The sequence below is a fragment of the Bos mutus genome, chromosome 9 (genome assembly GCF_027580195.1).
Source record: "Bos mutus isolate GX-2022 chromosome 9, NWIPB_WYAK_1.1, whole genome shotgun sequence".
In the NCBI taxonomy this organism is placed as follows: Eukaryota; Metazoa; Chordata; class Mammalia; order Artiodactyla; family Bovidae; genus Bos; species Bos mutus.
In genome coordinates this window covers 83400343-83415738 of record NC_091625.1, presented here as the reverse complement: position 1 = coordinate 83415738, position 15396 = coordinate 83400343, and the positions used below count along the sequence as shown (strand labels likewise).

The following is a 15396-nucleotide window of genomic DNA, read 5'->3' as shown; positions in this document are numbered from 1 at the left end:
CTCCAGTCTTAGTGCCAAGCAAAACACTTAACTTACCATTCTGGCTTTAATTTTTCCTTTTATTCTGGCACCAGCTATTCCCTTCCTTTCTTTAACAACCACAGTTTTAATAAAATTTAAATATATCCAAATTTTCTATTTTTTAATAGCAGGAAAATGATTCATGCTAGCTCAAGTGATAAAGATGGAGAGAAGTTTTTTATGGTAGATATAACTTTGGTGGAAAAGGCCAAAATGTAGTTTCTCCAAAGAATATAGTTGATGTGAAGAGTTTATAATGCTTGAATTTAAATCTTATTTTCCTACTAACTATAACACTGCAATCAAATCACATACCTTCATTGTGATTTTATTTTTTATTAATAAATTGTGGAGAGCACAAATGATTTTGACATATGTAAAAGTCTCTAAAATCTGAAGTATCATGGTAACGATATGAAAACATTATTTATTTTACTTGTGAACCTGAGATCAGGAAAAGTGTCAATATTTCAAAATGACATGCCAAGATACTTATAGAAAGCATAGAGATGGGAGAAAGTTCAGAGGCAAGAGAAGCAAGCTAATGCATTAAATGCATACTTAGACAGGAATAGGAATTTCTACAGGAATATGAGACAGATGGGAAAAGCAGCAGGATGTCATAGCGATTCAATCCAGAACTGTGAGAGGCTCAAAGGGCTGGTGGGAATCCTATGAGAAGTCAAAAACAGGCCAGGTCACTGAGGAAAACAGAAAAACAGTCCACTTGCATAGGACCCAGATCAAGGGTCTTACGAGACATAAGAAAATTAATAGAAAACTTTCTTCAATTAAGTAAAATGAGAAAAACAATAATGGTACAAAAAATAGGAAAACGGTACTTAGGAAAACATATCAAAACTAAAGAGGCAAAAACTTTGAAATTGTTATTATATTGAACATCAAATGTTTCCTGTTATATCTATTTCTATTTTGATCTCAACACTCATAATATTATTGTATATATTGGCTTAGCATCTTTCTATACTACTAGTTTATGTACCCTCTAAGGGAAAGAGTGTTTTCTCCAATTCTAGCCCTTGGCACAGTGGCCTAGTATAGAGTACGTTTTCAACAACTGAATCTCAAATGGACAAATAAGAAAGTTGATATGATAGGGAGGCAAAAGCCAGGGGAAGCAGGCATGTGCAATGCTAAAAAAAAAAAAAAAAAAAAATCAGGATTTACTTAAACCAACAGTTCTTTTTCATTTTAATTTATTTTTAATTGGAGGATAATTACTTCACAATATTGTGTTGGTTTCTGCCATATATCAACATGAATCGGCCATGGGCTTACTTTTGCCTGAAACTCCCTTCCACCTCCTGGCCATCCCATCCTCTAGGTTATCACAGAGCAAGGGATTTGAGATCCCTGCCTCATACAGCAATTTCCACTGGCTCTTCTGGTAACTTGGAATTGGCAGATGATATTACAGAGCCACAAGCTCCACCTTTGAGTGCACAAAGAGAAAAGAGGAGGCCTCTGGAAAGTGGAGGAAAGTGAAAGAGTGAGTGCTTTTCTTCAAAGAGAGAGGAAGAGGGCAAACTCAGCAACTCATACTCATCAACCAGATTACTGAGAAAAGTAAACTAACAATATTGTAACTGGGAAGCATTAACTTTGAGTTCATATTGAATCTCCATCTGTGACTTTAACCCTTATCTTGCCTCTTTCATTATCATAGGCATACATAATGGCCTGCCTCAGGGAGATAATCAGATCTCTCATAGCTCAGTTGGTAAAGAATCCACCTGCAATGCAGGAGACGCCAGTTCAATTCCTAGGTCAGGAAGATCTGCTGGAGAATGGATAGGCTACCTATTCCAGTATTCTTGGGCTTTCCTTGTGGTTCAGCTGGTAAAGAATCTCCCTGCAATGTGGGAGACCTGGGTTCAATCCCTGGTTTGAGAAGATCCCCTGGAGAAGAGAAAGGCTACCCACTCCAGTATTCTCGCCTGGAGAATTCCATGGACTGGATATTATATAGGGTCGCAAAGAGTCGGACACAACTTAACAACTTTCACTAACATTCTTGAGTTCTTTGTGTGGCAGGTGGAGCCCCTAATCTGCTACTTACCATCCTGGCTCAGAAATTCACATTTCGGGCAAGGGGCCGAAATTGGAATTGCAGATAGCTGTGGCATCTTTGTTGATATGACAGGAGATATTCCATTTCAAACCACGCATGAAATGACTGTGCAGAGTGAAAATTACATATCCCCCTGGCTGAGACTTGCCATTCTAGGAAATATTTGCAAGAATTAAATGGCCTTTTTACTTTGTTTCCTCACCTTGCCCCATCAATGATTCATAAAAAAACCTGGCATCCAGGCCCCAGGAAGATGGATATTATGATCTATCATCTGGGGAGCAGAGCAAGCTTGGACTCCATAACAGTGTTATGTGGTCTTGAAGGGAAGACTCACTGAATAAATTAGACTAGCTTTGGGAAGAGTCAAGTGAAAGTATTAGTCACTCAGTTGTGCACAACTCTTTGCAACCCCATGGACTGTAAGCCCAATAGGATCCTCTGTAAATGGAATTCTCCAAGCAAGAATACTGGAGTGGCTTGCCATTTCCTTCTCCAGGATACCTTCCCCATCCAGGAATCAAACCAGAATCTCCTACATTGCAAGCAGATTCTTTACCATTTGAGCCAGTAGCAAAGCACTTGGGAATGGTAAGTCATACCAAATCAAATTATTTTTGAAATGAAATGCAAGGTTGTACAGATCCAAGAAATAACTGTGTGTGCTTAGTCGTTCAGTCGTGTCCAACTTTGCAACCCCGTGGACTGTAGCCCATCAAGCTCCTCTGTCTATGGGGATTTTCCAGGCAAGAATACTGGAGTGGCTTGCCATGCCCTCCTCCAGGGGATCTTCCCAACTCAACTCTCCAGTGGTCAAGGATTTAATCAATTGTGCTTAAGTAATAAAGCCTTTGTAAAAGTCATAAGAAGAGGGTTCTGAGAGCTTCAGGGTAGTGAATATGCGGAGTTTGGGAGAGACTGGCATGCTTAAAGAGGGTCTGAAAGCTCTTCTCTTCCCTGTGCACCTCTTCTGTTTGTCTTTTCCTGAGTTAAATCCTTTAATAATAAACTGGAGATCTATTAAGTAAAATTTTCTCTGAGTTCTGTCAGCACTCTAACAAATTAAACAAACCCAAGGAGGAAGTCTTCAGAATTTCTGATCTACAGCCAGTGTATTCAGAAGCCCAGGTGACAACATGGACTTGTGATTGGAGCCTGACGTGGAGGGGGGAGCAGTCATGTAGGACTAAGCCCTCAGCCTATAGAACCTGACACTCAGGCACCCAGCTTATTGAGAATTGCTTATTGGTGTGGTAACCCCACCCCACCCCCACACACACATATTGGAAATTGGGTCTCAGAGCACGTTAAAAATAGTTTTATGTATTACATATACTATATTGTATAACTTTTATGTAATTACAAATATATTGTTCAGATATCACATTTCCCCCAAAAACTCTAGTTTCTTGCGAGAAATTAAGGCTAAGACAAAAACTGACAGAGTGTATCTGGAGCAGAAACCAGTAATGGATGGTTAGCATCTATTTCCCTCTCTGTTTAACTATCAGAATCCTGGAGTTGTAGCTTGGCACCTGGCTACCAAGTGAGAGACTATCGGCCTCCCTTGCAGCTAGGTATGAGTACGTGGCTAAGTACATACTAATGAATCATGAGCTGAACTAATACATGGCCAGTTTCATTCTTTTCTTTTCTTTTTTTCCCCGAAGAAAAGGCTACTTGCCCTGAGCAATCTTTCCCTCTCTTGTTGACCAGGAAATAGCTACATCTAGGGCAGTTGCCTTGGACTTAATGAAGGAAATCATATACTTGGAACGTCAGATACAACTCTTTCTCCAACCAAGTCTCAGATAACTCTGGGTCATATTCAGTCTGTCAGCTTTGGACCACTCACATCTGAACTGTTGAATGAGAATCAAGGTTTTATCTTACTTAAGTCATGGAATATTTTAATCATCTATTTACATATTGGCCTAGCCTGCACCTTAAGTCATTAAATGATCAAAGTAAGCAAATGTGCTACAACTGTTCATCCTTTCAAGGTTCTCCTATGAAGCATCACACCATTCTATGATTTCAGATTTGTTACCATCTATACACTCAATTAATTACACCATAAAATGGTGAATAATATTTAGAGTGGTTTGCAAGCTTTAGGATACATGGGAATAACTCTGTGTGGGGAAATGCAAGAAATGGAGTATTTAGAAAGCAACTTAGATGATTCTGTTTCTGGTGGTCTACAAAAGATGTTTTGAGGAACTGTGGAATATCGGTGATAAGAGTCAATTTTGTCTGATGAGAATCAGTCTTAGAGCCACCAATACTTTGTACCTAAAATCAGTGTGTCATGAACCACTGTATGAAACATAAAGTGAAACGAGGAAGATGAAGGTTATAATGAGTCTTCTAAGATAATCAAGACTAGATTGGTCCATTCTTTTAAAAGGTATAGATCAAGTTCAGTTCAGTTCAATTGCTTAGTTGTGTCTGACTCTTTGTGACCCCATGGACTGCAGCACACCAGGCTTCCCTGTCCATCACCAGCTCCCAGAGCTTGCCTCAAACTCATGTCCATTGAGTCGGTGATGCCATCCAACCATCTCTTCCTCTGTTGTCCCCTTCTTCTCCTGCCTTCAATCTTTCCCAGTATCAGGGTCTTTTCCAATGAGTCAGTTCTTCACATCAGGTGGCCAAAGTACTGGAGTTTCAATTTCAGCATCACTCCTACCAATGAATATTCATGACTGATTTCCTTTAGGATTGACTGGTTTGATCTCCTTGTAGCCCCAGGGACTCTCAAGAGTCTTCTCCAACACCACAGTTCAAAAGCTTTCCAAACTATTAGAGCAGTGGTTCTGAACAAATAAGCTCCCCTTGGAATTACCTGTGGAATTTTTTAAAGTACAGATGCTTGTCCTCACAATTATTTGTTGATTTAGAGTATTTGGAAGTCCAGTCCAGTTGTTTTTTTACAAGTTGATTATAATTCACATTTATGAATAACAAGCAAGGTGTTACTCAATATAAGAAATGATTTCTGGAGAATTTTTGAAGGAAGTACTTTTTAACTTGGAACTGAGACAGAAAGTGGTAGCATCATTAAAAAGTTTCTGTTTTAGAGAATGAGAAAATAATTTTTTGCTAATTAATGGATTTGCTGGGGGATGGAGACTAAACCAATGTCTCAAGGTCAACAAACAAAAATTAATTCAGCTTTTACTATAAGCTAGGTCTTCCCAAGTGTCTCAGTGGTAAAAATCTGCCTGCCAGTGCAGGAGATGCAGGAGACTGGGTTTGATCCCTGGGTTGAAAGATTTCCTGGAGCAGGAACTGGCAACTCACTCCAATATTCTTGTCTGGAGAATCCCATGCACAGAGGAGCCTGGCAGTGGGCTACAGTTCATGGGGTTGCAAAGAATAGGACATGATTGAGCATGCACACTCGCACTATAAGCTTGGTCTTATAAGGAATTTAAAGAATATATTCTTTGGCTCATGAAATCATCTCATTACTTGATAATTGCATCCGTTTGTACAAGCAACATACATAAATTATTAGGGGAGGGGAGAGAATAGAAAATTCTAACATAAATTTAAAGAGTAGGAGAATATGAGGGAGTCTTCATGGAGAAAATCACTTGAATTTTGAGTCTGAACTGCCATGGAAGGGAGAATTTTTCAGGTCCAGAAATGGAGATGTCTGTGGCACATTGAAGATATGCTAAAAAGAGCTTCTGTTCTCTTGGAAGAGAAAAGAAATTGTTGTAAAGACTGTAAAGGATCTTGAATGCAAGCACAAGGAATCTGGACTTTGTCTTATAAACAAGAGGGAATCAAAGTTGTTTGTGCCTTGAACTGATATGGACGAAGAAGGGTTTTAAGAAAAATTGATTCAACAGTGGGGTGCACAATATACTTGAAAGAAAAGATGTCTGGAAGAGAGGAAATGAGAAAAAAGCAAATGTTATTGCTGTGATCACAATAGTATGGTGACCACAGGGGTTTTTGAGATCCCTGCTAATTCTGTGACCTATGAGGGCTCTAAGAGAAACACTAATATCTTTTTGAAACACTTCAAATGGCTTTGATCACTATGTGCAGAGATAAACCTAATGGACTTTAGTTTTACAAAGAGGACATCCTGAGTAAGACAGAAGGCTTGCTATTTAACCAATCGAACATTCAATCTTGAAAGTTTTTTTTTTCCTAAGAGTAAAACAAGAACAAGAACAACATTAAGAAAACAACTATGCTACTAAGCCCCAAGTGATGATTTGCCTAATCATTCTTACTATAGAAAATAATTGCCAAAAACTTTCATGTTTATTTGGCTTTTGTCTTATTTTGTTATTGATTTTTAAAGCAAATAGCTCATCTGATATGCCTTTTGTGCCTAGTTTTGTTGCAGATATTTTTATTCTGTTTCTTAATGAATATAAATCACATTTCAACTAAATTAATCTCAATGAATGTAATGAAATAAAATGAAACTGTAATGAAATTAACAATTTTTTGTTGTTTTTCATGAAATATCTTTGCCCCTCCAATACTTAGTGCATCACTGGGGGTACCATGAAATTTTTTTTTAAGAAGATGGTCTTTTGCCTGAACAAATTAATAAAGTCCTAAGGCACTTAAGCGACATCTTCACAAATGTGCCCAGTGCATACCGCACATACAAGTAAAGGGAGTAAAGGAAAATTAGAAATGAATTCTACTTGATCAAAGACTTCATGGAGTGGCATGAACTCTGGCTGTCTTCATTTGGAAAATACCATATCTTCTAGATCCCCATTAGTAAAAAAAAAAAAAATTCTTGATGGAGAATCTTGATTTATTTTTCAATGCCTTTACTTTTCCTTTATTCTGAATGTCATTGGTATCGATAAAATATTTCACTACAGTTAGTTGATCAATATATTCTAGCTCCTCAAATGTTTAAATAATAAAATCATGTTCAGATGTTACCTGTGCAAAAGCTACTATAGTTAGAGCTTCAGATCTTCTAGACAATCAACTAATCTTTTTAGATAAAGTAAAAGGAGCAGTTCATCGGCAGCAGTGCTGGTGACCAGTATTTCTCATTCTCCTTCTAGACATATAGTAATATTGCATTTCTTCTCCTACTTTAAATTAGATGTAGTCATGTGACTTGTTTTGACCAATAAAATATAAATAAAACAGACATTTGCTTTTCTAGGCATAAGCCTTTAAAGTTCCCATCTGTCTGTCATGATACCAGCAACACTTCAAACAGGCTCCCTCACTTATATGCTTAAGTGAGGACAATATACATTATAACCACTATAACTCAGTGTACATATAGTGTGAGCAACAAAAAAGCCTTTGTGGTTACAGACCACTAAAAGTTTATGGATGTTCTTTACCAGAAGATAATATAGCACATCTTGATTAATAAAGACATTTGAACAAGAAGAAAAGACAGCTGTAACAAGAAAAGTTACAAAATGCACCACCGGTTTAACAATTTCCCTGGTGGCTCAGATGGTAGAGAATCTGCCTGCAAGGCAGGAGACACAGGGTCAGGATTGACAGGGGTGGATCCCTGGGTCAGGAAAATCTCCTGGAGAAGGAAATGACAACCCATTCCAGTTTTCTTGCCTGGAATATTTCATCGACAGAGGAGCCTGGCAGGCTACAATCCATGGGATTGCAAAAAGTCAGACTAATAATTTCACTTTCCAGCAGTAGTTACTATCAGAAACTGTTATCTGTTAATGAGTGGAGAAACATCTGGTAAAACTGCCACTTGTAATAGTTTGGTAGGCAGATCATATACCCGACGAATTTCAAACATTTAGAAAAGAAGTTGGAGAAAAAAATATTTTGTGTATATAAATAGCTATTAGCCACACTTTGCAAGGCACTATAAAAAAGAGATTTAGTCAGGAAAATATTAACTGGTTTGAAAACAAAAAAGAATGCAAGTTGTCCCCGAATTCAGGAATGCAGAGAAGAGGCAAATGCTTCCCAGACCAAGATAAAATTCGTAGTCTTTGAGCAATAAAAACCAAGTAAAACTCAGCCTCACAGGCAAGGGTCATATTAAGGGTACTCGGATAAATATCTGACTTGATGAAGGTGTCTCAGAGTTAGACTGAACTCAACTCCTCCAAACTCAACTGGTACAAAGTATCTGCAATAATTCAAGGTTCAGAAATAAGCAAATGAGAAAGTTAAAAAATATTTGTTGTTCAGTTGCCCACTCCTGTCCGACTCTTTGTGGCCACGTGGACTGCAGCATGCCAGGCCTCTCTGTCCCTCACCATCTCCCGAAGTTTGACCAAGTTCATGTCCATTGCATTGGTGATGCCATCCAGCCATCTCATTCTCTGATGCCTCATTCTAAAAATTATGACTATCCTAAAAACTGTTTTAGAAAAGACTGAGGGTGGGAGTGCTAGCAAGATGTACTGACAAGAATCAAATAGATAAGACACAGTATTTTCAGAGTATTTTACTGCTATTAAGAATTATCAGTCTGGGCTTAAAAATACTGCCATTGATCTAGGCTTAATTCAGTTCTTGAACTGTCGATCACCTACAGGCAGGAAGTAGACTTAGAAAGCCACTCAGTCCTAAAAGAGAGTATTTATTCCTAAATAAATCGTTCAGATGTGCCCACAAAGAATCACAGAAAACAAAGAATTCCCAGAGGGTCACAGAGAACACTAGGCAAGAGAGCTATCCTCAGACAGTGGAACCAGGGCCCTATGCAAGGATTTTTCTATCCCTAAGGTGGTGGTGTTTCAGTTACTAAGTCGTCTCCAACTCTTGTGATTCTGTGGACTGTAGCCCATCAAGCTCCTCTGTCCGTGGGATTTCCCAGATAAGAATACTGGAGTGGGTTGCCAATTTGCTTATCTAGGGGGTCTTCCCAACCCAGGAATCGAACACTGGTCTCCTGCATTGGCAAGTGGTCTCTGCATTGAAGGTGGGACTCTATCAACTGAGCCACCTGGGAAGCAATTTATGAATATTTTGACTCTATGGGGTAGTAGAATTGTTCTGTACCAGACTAGCATCTACTATATATTTTTCTTTATTCCCTTTCCAAGTCGGAATGTTTATTGAAGTTATCCTATTTTATTATGACCAATGAATATTGGACTGTAAGAGGAAGTTAACATATCTTTAATTTACATATCTCCAGATTAAAAGGAGCCATATTCAGACATGATGGACAGCCTACTGCTTATTATTCAGATGTGATAATCTATGAGATTTACACTATCACTGGCTGAGACTTGTGGGTTGTCTCCATTGGGAAAAGTAAAGTGTATTTTTGTACATGGTAATAAAAAATATGGCCATTTGTTGACCAAATATTGCATTTGTCATCAACATTTTACTGGAAAATGAAGAGAATGAATATTTCTGGTTTGCCTTCTTTCAGATTCATGGTAGGATTGTGCTTCTTTTTATACAGTAAAAAGAATATATAAATAAATAAAATAATACAGTTTATTCAGTAGAACGTGAGTGGAAGCTATGTGGTCTCTTTAGAGTAACGTTTTTAAAGGAAGTATTCTAACATATTGCTGTCCTGTTTCCATGTGTTACAGCTCATGAAAGCTACATTTCCCTGAATGAAAACAGCATGAATCAGAGCCCTGTAAACCTGAGACAACAGGTAATGTGAGGAATAAATAAACCTTTTTTTGTTTGTTTTGGGCTTCCCTGGTGGCTCAGATGGTAAAGAATCCACCTGCAATGTCGAAGATCTGGGTTCAGTCCCTGAACTGGGAAGATCTCCTGGAGGAGGGCATAGCAAACCACTCCAGCATTCTTACCTGGAGAATCTCACGGACAGAGGAACCATTAAGATGTTAAGAGTTGTTTGTTATTGCACGATGCGTGCGTGCTAAGTTGCTTCAGCCGTGTCTGACTCTTTGCGACCCTAAGGACTAAGCCGGCCATGCTTCTCTGTTCATGGGATTCTTCAGACAATAACACTGGAGTGGGTTGCCATGCTCTCCTCCAGGGGATCTTCCCAACTCAAAGTTACTGCACTGTAACATAACCCATTTGACTATCACAAGACATACAGGTATAGAAAGTCAGTGTTTAGCTTACCACAAGCACTCAGTAAAAATTTGGTCATGGAACTGAATTTATGCAGGCATTTTAGTGTTTAGTAACAAAACACCAAATCTCCAGGAGATTTTGTCTAGTAACCAAACTCCAAATTAAAGAGAATGCTATTTTGTGGATTCTCACAGCATTCAACGAAGTTCAATTCATATAATCCACAGATAGGCAGTTAGAAAACAAAAAAGATATCAGCACAAGACTAGAGGATTTCTCGATATTGTAAACAATAGAACAATAAGCAGTCTCAGGAAGCAGTGAGTTTCCAAACAAAAATAGAACGAACGCCAGTTTGAGAAGGTGAAAAGAGACTTCTGCTTTGGAAGGGAAGTTGAGTGAATTGACCTTTACATTTTATTCTGACTCAGAGATTCTGTAATTGTCTCCCCCTCTGTCTCTTTCAAACTGACTTAAAACAAGATAGGTGGAAGCTAAATACCTAGGCTGAATCCAAGATTTATGATAATGCTATTAAACTTTATCATCTGACAAGTGTTATTATATGTCTGAAGTGACCCATTTTATTATTGAATTCCTGGCTAAATCCAGCCAGTGTTCCAGGTCCCACATTTCACAATGCTTCAGGGTTCTCAGTAGGGAGGAGACCTATTTAGCCGCCCATTCCAATTGTGAATTACAGACTAAATGACCTGATTATTGCCATAATTCCTGAGGTATATCTTTTTTCAACTTGTTTCCTAGTTTTATAGAAACCACACAAAGAACTTATCAAGATATAAGTATTTATGCTATAAGCATGAGACAGAAATCAGGATAGTGATTGGAACTACCAACATTTGAAGTCAGATTAAGGAGGGAGAAATGAAAGGAAACAAAAAATCGGTATTTCTAAGGAAAGAAAATATCTGTGTTAGACAAAATAATTTGCCAAGCAATCATCCTAGGCATGATGAGTGTACATAAAGACCAGACAATTACTTAATAAAGGTACATAAACAACTTTAAGATCATAATACAAGGAATAGGAAGGGAAGATAAATATCACCTAATTCTTTTATTTAAGGTAATTTAGCTGTTTTCCCTTTTGGGTCCTAGTAGCTGACTTCAAGACCAGTAACCACCATTTTTACTGTTTTAACAGGTAACATGTGTATCTCCTCTTCATCCATCATTTTACTTGACCCTCAAGGCAATCTTAAGATCTGGGAAGTGGAACAGAAAATGATAGTTGCTGACAAAAATCCATTCTCCCCTTCTTGCATAATAAGAGTTCCTAGTTGGATACATGGCCAACCAAAAGACAGAACAAACTTCTCAATATCTCATGGAGCTAACTATGCTGTTGTAACAAAGTTACAATGGGATGTAAGGAGCCTAATGGAACTTCCATATCCCATTCTTAAAGGAAGGTCTATACTCATCTCCTTCCAAACTGCAACGTGGATGGCACAGATAGTTCTCATGAACACTGAAGATGAGAACAATGTCAAAGGGGCAGACAGAACAACAAATTGGAAGGAACCTGAATATCCCTACTAGCCTTGAACTGTCTACCTCCAGACTGCTAAGTGTTACTTTTATTTTTATTGTGGCAACCAAACTTGTACTCTAATTATTAAGACAAAACAAGTATTTTATTACCAATTTTATGAAAAAATATTGATACTCAGCTTGCTTAGAATACTTGGTCACTGTTTAGTGCCTCTTTTCAAAGAAAGTGCAGTGGAATATTTTGTTGATTTAACATATATGACTTGTTTAATATTGTCAACTACCATATCTCATTCTGGTCCAGGAAGCAAAAAAAAGTATGCAGTGCTAGAAATGAGTCCTTTATTTAGCCATATAAAAAAACTTATACAACTAAGAAAGTTTTTTCTGAGAACGGCTCCTATGTGGATGAGCTAATAATCCAAAAGTTTAAAGCATATTTATGTAGGGTTTTGTCAAGTATTTTATTTAAAGAGCAATAAGAAAGGGCAAGGAATTATTGTTTGTTCTTCTAAAAGGACATGCAAATGAATGATTTTTTAAAGGATATTTCCAATTCAGATAATGTTGCATGTACAGCTGTAACTGATTTGGGGGGCACTGAGGGATGGAATTAGATAATTTCTTGTAACCAAGACAAATTCAAAAGAGGAAAAGTTTCATCCACCTGTCATTTAGAAATTCCACTAAAGAGAACTCTAGAACACATGATTTTCAGAAAGAAACAATTTTCTAGAAGAAAAAAAATCACTCTAGCAATCAAGTTTCTTATCTTCCCTGCTTATTAATGAAGTGAATTTGTCTGTAAATCCTAGGTGGCAAAACTATGATTCATCATATAATGATCTTTAAAGTGTATCCTATGAAAGTGAGACATGGGTGAATAAGGTTAAAGTTCACACTCATAAAATAGATCAATAATTTTCATGCTCTGAACAATTGGGTTCCTTTTCAATGAAATGAGACCCTGATAAGTTATAGAAATACTTGATATAATTTTACATATTTTTATGACTAAAACATCTATTCCTTTTCATTTTTCCTTTTAATGATGTCTCTATGCTTCTTTTATATGTCTACAGTTTTTGTATTGTGTGTTCCCAGAACAATATCCTTTTTAAAAATTGGAGTATAATTGCTTTACAATGTTGTGTTAGTTTCTGCTACACAATGAAGTGAATCAACTATATGTGTATAAATAGTCCTTCCTTCTTGGACCTCCCTCCCTCCACCCCCACCCCATCCATCTAGGTCATCACAGAGCAGGCGCACAGCTATCTATTTTACACATGGGAGTGTACTTATGTCAAACCTAATCTCCCAATTCATCCTACCCTCCCTTTATGTAAAGAACAATCTCTTATTTACTCTTATAAACTATATTATTTCCTTCTATATTTACTTAATAAATAACTTCTATTCAAAAATTATTTCAAATTGATTATTATTGCCAACCATTCTGACCCATATTTACCCACCACCTACTATGAACATTCAGTTCAAAGCACATTTGACAAAGGAGGGGCAAGGAGAAAAACTACTCTTCTTGCTATTGATTCTGGAAAAGAGAGAAACTGGCAGCTTGAGCTATAGTGACATTTTTAATCAATCTATGAATTTCTAATAGTTTGCTATTATTCTGATCTCTACTGATACTTTTTCTTTAGAAGTCAGTCAACAAAAATATAAGTGGCTATTATATACTAAGCACTACAGACAAACTGGGAATACAATAGTAATCACGGCAGAGTGAACTTGTACTGGATACACATTCCCCTTTTTTCTTTTTCCTTTTTCACTTGAAAACTGGCAGTTACTGGTTCTGCTTCTTGATCTTGTTATGATCTTGGACATGTTCACAACTTAGAGTGAGGACAGAAGACATATTCTGTTTGGTGAACTGAAGCTATCACAAAGACTTCATTATTCAGTGCCTCAGACGCATCATTTCTCACCATTACTCTTTAAAGAGCTTGTGGATTTTGTTTTGTTGTTTTTTCTTTAAGAGGTGGCAAGTTATGTGTGAACATTTCAAGTTTTCTAGTCTCTTTCTAAGCTAATTTTGTATTCACTGAAATCTCTTGTTGAAATGCATGTGCTACACATCTATTTGTGTACTAGAGGTGTGTTATTGCAAATTATCCTTGATAGGCAGCTAAAATAATGTCAATACAGTCATCCTTTTCTTCTTAAATGTTCCTTAGCAGATGTTTTATTATAATTTTACATTCCATACCCTATGGATTTTATGTGTGTTATCACATTGAGATTTTTTTCTAGTTTGACCAGTATTATATATGTTCTGCCATTATAACAAGAGCTAATTAGAAATATCTACTATTTATAACATTTCTTGAAAGTGAATTTTTACTCGAGTCAGTTTTGCTTCAAGTTTCCTAGATCGTTTGGTAGCTAAAATTCTGTGTGCTTAAAAATAGAAAACAGGCTATGGTCTGGAAAGAATAAATCATAAAAAACTAGTAAAGGTCTATGAAGAAATTAATTTTAATAAAGTTTAAATTTATGACATTCAGATGCTATTTTGATTTTTAAAAGTAAACCTTAATAAAGTTATAAAACCTATAGGACAAAAACAAAACGAAAAATGTTAGTTTTTTCTTAAGATAGAGTAGAAAGGAATGCTATCAACTGATATTACCTCACACAATATGCATTTCATATTTATTCCCCCAAGGTCTCTAAGATCTAATTTTCTTTGTGTGTAAAGGCAAGAAAAAATGTTTTCCTGTTTTACAAGATAATTCTGTAAGGACACCCTATGATTGAGAATCAGTTAAGAGTATTTTTTTCTCCTGTGCAGTCAACAGAAATAGACTGAAGCATAGCTTTGACCTTTCATCAACAGTGAAAATAGACCAATATGTAATTCAAAATCTGGTGCTTGATATAGAAGTAATAAAAATCCAGTAAAGCCCTTAAATGATTTGATACTGTTATGTGAAAAAAAATTAGTTAGAATATCTGGATAAAATAAATATTACTTAAAGAAATAACACAAAAATGTAATAATCATTTTAGAGAGATTTATAAAAACTTAAACTATAAAGGAATAAAGAGCAGGAAAAAAATGAGGATTCTGAGTTCTCATTCTGGACAAGCTACTTACTCTCTACAATTTGAACTATTGGAACCTTGTCCTTCAATTTTATTTCATGTAAATGAATGATCAGAGTGCTCGATTTCTTGATGCTATATTAAAGTCAGCCCAGTCCTCCTCCAAATGTTTAGCTGGGGTCACCCAAACCATCTCTCTGCAAGTCCAACCAAGCCTTTTCCTGACCAGAGCAACTAGTGCAATTCTGACAGGGGAGTCTAAAATCAGTCCGAATTGAAGTCCCAGCGTTAGTCCTGAGAAAGCACGTACACACAAGAGTGCTGATTTTATTTTCTTCAGTATATTTTATTCTCCCAGTTTTTATAATTGAGACTCTCCAGTGGTTTGCAATTGGGTACCCTATTTCCTGGGCTTCCCAGGTGGCGCTAGTAGTAAAAACCCACTTGCCAATGCAGGAGACGTAAGAGATGCAGGTTCAATCCCTGAATCTGGAAGATCCCCTGGAGGAGGGCATGACAACCCACTCCAGTATTCTTGCATGGAGAATCCCTTGGACAGAACAGCCTACAGCAGGCTACAGTCTAAAGGGTTGCAAAGAGTCAGACATGACTGAACCAATTTAGCACGCACGCACACACTGTTTTCTATCTGAAGACAGATTGCTAAGAGTCTATGTGTC

The 15396-nt window shown here is 37.1% G+C and overlaps 1 protein-coding gene across 2 annotated transcripts in view; it reads right to left on the bottom strand.

Annotated features, from left to right (window-relative positions):
- Nucleotides 1-15396, bottom strand: part of GRM1 (glutamate metabotropic receptor 1) — a 416270-nt gene that overhangs the window by 232025 nt on the left and 168849 nt on the right. The window lies entirely within an intron of this gene.